Genomic DNA, 5,887 nt, shown 5'->3' with positions numbered 1-5,887 from the left:
CGCATCGCACCTTCTCCTTAACTCGACCTCCCGGCGCCGACGGTGCTCCATCCCGCACCCCCATGGAGTGGCTACCTTGAAGCCAGCGCCGCGGGCGACATCTCCATGGCGGCTGTCCCCCAGTGCGAGGCCCCTTCGGCGACGGTGTCCATACCAGTCGGATCTGCTGTTGCTGCTCCGGCTCTCGCTCGATCGCTCGCTCGCCCAGCTGCTGCTGCTGCTGCTGCTCTCCCCTCGCTCGTGTTGTTGCTCTGCTCCGATTAAGCCACACTTCAGTCGACTGAATCGACTTTTGGGTCAGTCGATTTTCAGGGGTTGGGGGGGCTCGCCAGAGTTAAGGAAGAACCACCCGCAGCAGGGACAGGGGCTCGCTGGAGAGGTACCCCACTATCTATCTTAGGGTTCAGGGTGGGGGCGGGGGGGCCTAGAGGGCTGGCCGGGGCGGCGGTAGCGAGTTGTTTCGGGGCGGCGATGCGGCGCTGGGGCCGGCGGTTCGACCGGTGGTGGCTGGCGGCTCAGGGGGGTGCAGGTTGAAGATGAACTGCAGGCCCTCCCTAAACTACATGTCAAGTGCCTCTCTGCTACCATTGCGTTCAGTTTCGACAGTAGCATTCAGATTCCACAGTAAATTTCAGTTTCAACAGTTAAGTTCAGAGTCAACAGTTTTTACCTCATCTGTTGTAGTCAGGTGGTTTTTGGTGATGTTAATTTTACATCCATTTTACATCATCTATTGGAGATGCTATTAGAATCCCACTTGAGATTGACGATGTCTGTCTTGTGCTGCTTCAGCCTTGACGTCTTACGGCTCACCGGAGCTGCTCCAACGACAGAACGATCCATCACAACAGAGCAGTGCCCTGGACGCCGTCTACAGATTCCTCAGATCTTCCTCCACACCTCCGACAGCCATCTCTGCCTCAACTGCTTCAGCGACCAACCCAATGATGCTGAGGTCGACACGGCTACGGCAAAGAGGTTGTACACTTGTTGCATCACTTATTACTATACATTCACGTCGATCCATTAGGGCTATTTTGGTTCAACGGAAAAACATCGATCCACTGGTTGTTACCATCACTCTAAATTTCTGCATGCTCTCCTTACATAATCTCACCATATTTTTTCGTATGCATGTCAGATATTGTACACAGTCATGCTGAACATGTAGAGAAAAAGAGAAGAGTTTTGCGCGGCAATACAATGTCATGCAGACATCGCTCCATGGTGGGTTCAATGGCAAACCCTCCCCACCCCTCTCAGATTGTAATCCAGAGGAAGATATCTGTTCTGAGGCGGATTCGGACGCCGCTGACCACTCCTATTTACCCCCCAAGGTGTTTGCTCTACCTTGGCATGATGATGTTAGTCATATCATGCATATGTTGCCTTGCAGTGCCTACTTTTGACATCATATATGTCATCTGCTTAGTTTAGACATGTTCTGTAATGCCACCTGTTTAGTTTCTATATCATATATGGGAATTATGCAGTCTCATGTCTTTTAGCCAGCCATAATATATGTGAAATGTGCAATGCCATCCTGTTTAACCAGGCATCATATATTTGAATGATATCTTGCCCATCCTTTTCTTCATTACATTTCCATTTGTCGACAATGTTTGTACATTAAACTACTCTTCCTGTGAATCAGCCATTTGGGTGGGAGATGGAAAAATCTGGAGTGAAAACAAGGCCTTCAGAGCAGACAGTGCTACCTGTCGAAGCAGATCTCTTGTTGGGTCCCGATAGCTCCTCAGAGATGGATTCAGAGACAGATGACCAGTCCTATTCCCCCACTGAGGTGTATGCTCTAACTTGGCACGGTTATACTGCTCATATCATGCATACGGTGTCTTGCATTGCATAGTTTAGACATCATATACACAATATTCAACACCATGTTCTTAGTTCAGACATCATATCGAATGCCCTCTGTTTAGCATATAAATCACATATGTGAATTAAATGATGCGATCCTGATTACTTAGATAACATGTAGGTGAATTATGTCATGCGATCCTGTTTAGTTATTCATCATATCTTTGAATTATGTTATGCTATGCTATCCAGTTTAGATAGACATCATATATGTGAAATTATGTCATGCTATCCGTTTTAGTTAAACAATATACATGTCAACTATTTCATGCCCTCTTTTTTCCACACTATCTATTGCATCTGTCTCTCATACAATGTCTGTACATTCAACTATGTTTCCTGTTTATCAGCCATTTGAATTGGAGCGGGTGATGCCAGTATCTAGCGGACTAAAAACACGGTCTTCAAATAAAACAGTGCTACCTCTTGGTGGAGATAGCACCCCGGTTGTACATGCACAAGAACCAGCCCTACCACACATAACCCAAACTCTCGCAGATTGTACCCCTACTACGATGGACAGAGAACCAGCTTCACCCAATCTAACCCCAACCCCAGCCGATAGTAACCCAGTTCCTGTTGACACAGCACCATCTCCACCATAGAGCTCCCAAACAAGAGCAGTTAGTAAGGCAGCTCCAGTGCCCAAAGGGCCAGTAATATCACGGCGAACCCCAACTCCACCAGTTAGTACGCCTATTCCTGTGGAGGAAGCACAACCAGCTAGTCGTAGTTTAGCATCTATCGCATTTGATGTTGTTAAATCGTATGTGCGTATCTTCCCATCTTGGAAATATTATACTGAAGATGAAGGAAAATGCCAGTTGCAGGTGTTTGTCCAGGAGTTATGTGTCAGTAATGTTATTCATGGCAATTACTTTGCTTCGTCCCATACATCCTACCTCCATGATGGTTATAATACAACAAATTTTCCCATTTTTCTCTATAGAGAAGGAGCGATTTGGAAACTCGGGATGAGGTAACCTGTGCTAATACCTCTGCTATCTTCAAGAATGCTTGGTGGCAGTATCGGAATTACCTGAAGAAAACATACTTCACCGGCAAAGAAACTCATCAAATTCCCTTACGTTCTCCTGAGACACATTTACTGGACGATGACTGGGAACGCCTTGTTCTGTACTGGTCCCGAACCAAGAATGTGGTAAGGTCTATGAGCTTATTTTCTATTTTAAGTGTTATATTCTTGCGTCTTACTGTACTCTGTTCATGTAGAACAAGTGCCTAAACCTGAAGAACAACTGTTCTAATTTAAGATTTCATTGCTACCATAGGACATAGATATATGTTTGTTTGATGCTTTTATTATGTACTAGTACTTGGCAATAGAAGACTTGGTAGTTTAATCCTGTCCACCTTACTAATGAACTGGTTCACCGAAATGAGTTTCATATACTAGTACATGCTAAACTTGTTATGTGTCTGCTTGTTTCTTCTTTTAGAATGTTGACAGAATATTGGGGAAGAGTGCCTTATTAAGCAACGGTAAAGGAAGTAATGCCGATAAGGTTCAGGATAGTGACACATCCTGTCTTGGTTTAGTGTTGGAGTTACTGGCCACTACCGCTTGCACAAGCTATTCAAACTCACTGTTTGAATCAGTTCGGTTTCTTGAGTCTCAACTACAAGCTGAAAGACATCGTTCAGCTATGCTGCGACAAGAAGCGGAAGGACTGCGGAAGTCCCTGGAGCATTCAGATGCATACTTTCTGGTGCAACAACAAGCGTTGGAGGATTTTAGCGCCAAATAGGACAAAGCTAATCAACTTGCTAAGCTTATTGCCGGCATGGTGGATACCCAGGATAACATTTCTTGAGCTCTTCTGAAGTTGTTTCAGTTATGCTCTTGTTTTGCTGCCGCGTTTATTTGCACTGGTGGCCAATTTTGACGGCCAGTGTATATGATATGCTGCTTTGTTCCCTATATTTGCACTGGTGGCGAACTTTGATGCCCAGTGGATGTAATATGTGTAATAGCCGTGATAGCCTAGCGTTAGTTGCTTGCTTATTTATTTCCTTGTTGTCTTGTTTATTTGTTTGTTTGTAGTCATTGCAGTTATTTTTCCGCGGTTAACTAGTTGTTGCAATAACCTATTTTTTAAAACTAGGCCACAATAACCCTGGGCTAATATTTACTGTAGTGACACTGGGCCTCCTATGGGCCGTAGAAACAGTGGGCCTTCTACGGGCCGTAGAAACGGTAGGCCTTCTACGGGCCGTAGAAACAATGGGCTTTCTACGGGCCGTAGAAACAATGGGCCTTCTACGGGCCGTATCATCAATGGGCCTTATACGGGACGTATGATCGATTGGCCAAACATGGGCCGATAACAGGCCGCATTATGGCCGTAAACGGGCCATCGTTAATAGGCCGTATTTGATGACGCTATGAAAACGGCCCAACGTATTAACGGACCACAAACGGGCCGACTGTAACCACGGGCTGAATTTGGCCCACAAGCAGAAGATGACAGTAACGGGCCGTAAGTAAACGAATGCTGGAAATGAGCCCAAGAATAAATGGGCTCTGAGAAGGCCGAAAGATAACATGGGCTGGACACGGCCCAATGGAATAATAGGCCATTAATGGGTATAAAGTGATACACTATTCATTACGGGCCAGTTTCACCACGGGCCGTTAATGGGTGTAAAGTGATACACTGTTCATTACAGGCCAGTTTCACCACGGGCCGTTAATAGGCCAAGAGTTACATAGGGCCTCATATGGGCCGAAAGACGTCATGGGCCAGAAGTGAAAACGGGCTGGAATCATATTGGATGGCCCAGATGATGCTACTGGGCCTAATTCGGATATGGCGTAATGAGCCTTGGGTTAGCGGGTTGTAAATGGGCTATATGCGAGCAGGCCATTAACAGGATTTACATGGGCCGGCCCGCCACCTTTTGACCAAGTCAAACGGGCCAGCCTTTTCACAGGAATGGGCCTCTGTTGGGTCATGCCACGTGTCGACGTATCATAGGCGCCTATCTGACCCACTAACGAGCTGACACGTGTTTCGTCCGGCCAATAAGAATTTTACACGTGGAAATTTCCCATTGGTCGGGGTTGTTAACGGGTTATCCGATCCAAAACCCAACCCGATAGCTTAACGGCGTTCCGTTACGGTGGATGCCACGTGTCGGTCACCCTTGACGAAAGCACTTCTGTGACGCGCGATTTATCGTCATGGAAGTGGACACTTACGTGATGATAATTTTGGTAATGTCATGGAACACTTCTATGACAGCACAGGTATGACTATCTTGATTCTGTCATAAATTTGTCATGGATGTACATGCATGACAAAAAAGCGACCTACTGTGCAAACATGTATCATCACGGAAGTGTATTTTTTGTAGTGATACCCTCAGCCCCGAGAGAGAACTACTCCCTCGTCGTCATGGAGAGCACCAGGATGATGAAGATGGCCACCGGAGAGGGGTTCCCCCTCCAACAAGGTGCCGGAACGGGTCTAGATTGGCTTTCGGTGGCTATGGAGGCTTCTGGCGGCGGAACTCCCGAATTATTGTGCTCCCTGATCGTTTTAGGGTATATGGAGATATATAGGCGGAAGAAGTACGTCAGGGGAGCCACAAGGGGCCCACGAGGGTGGAGGGCGCGCCCAGGGGGGTGGGCGCGCCCCCTACCTCGTGGCCTCCTCGAAGCTTCCCTTACGTGGACTCCAAGTCTCCCGGGTTGCTTTCCTTCCAAAAATAAGTTCCGTGAAGTTTCAGGTCAATTGGACTCCATTTGATTTTCCTTTTCTGCGATACTCTAAAACAAGGAAAAAACAGAAACTGGCACCGAGCTCTGGGTTAATAGGTTAGTCCCAAAAATCATATAAAATAACATATAAATGCATATAAAACATCCAGGGTTGATAATATAATAGCATGGAACAATCAAAAATTATAGATACGTTGGAGACGTATCAGCATCCCCAAGCTTAATTCCTGCTGGTCCTCGAGTAGGTAAATGATAAAAACA

This window comes from Triticum aestivum, chromosome 7A (genome assembly GCF_018294505.1).
Source record: "Triticum aestivum cultivar Chinese Spring chromosome 7A, IWGSC CS RefSeq v2.1, whole genome shotgun sequence".
NCBI classification, from domain to species: Eukaryota; Viridiplantae; Streptophyta; class Magnoliopsida; order Poales; family Poaceae; genus Triticum; species Triticum aestivum.
Note: the sequence above shows the minus strand (reverse complement) of the source record.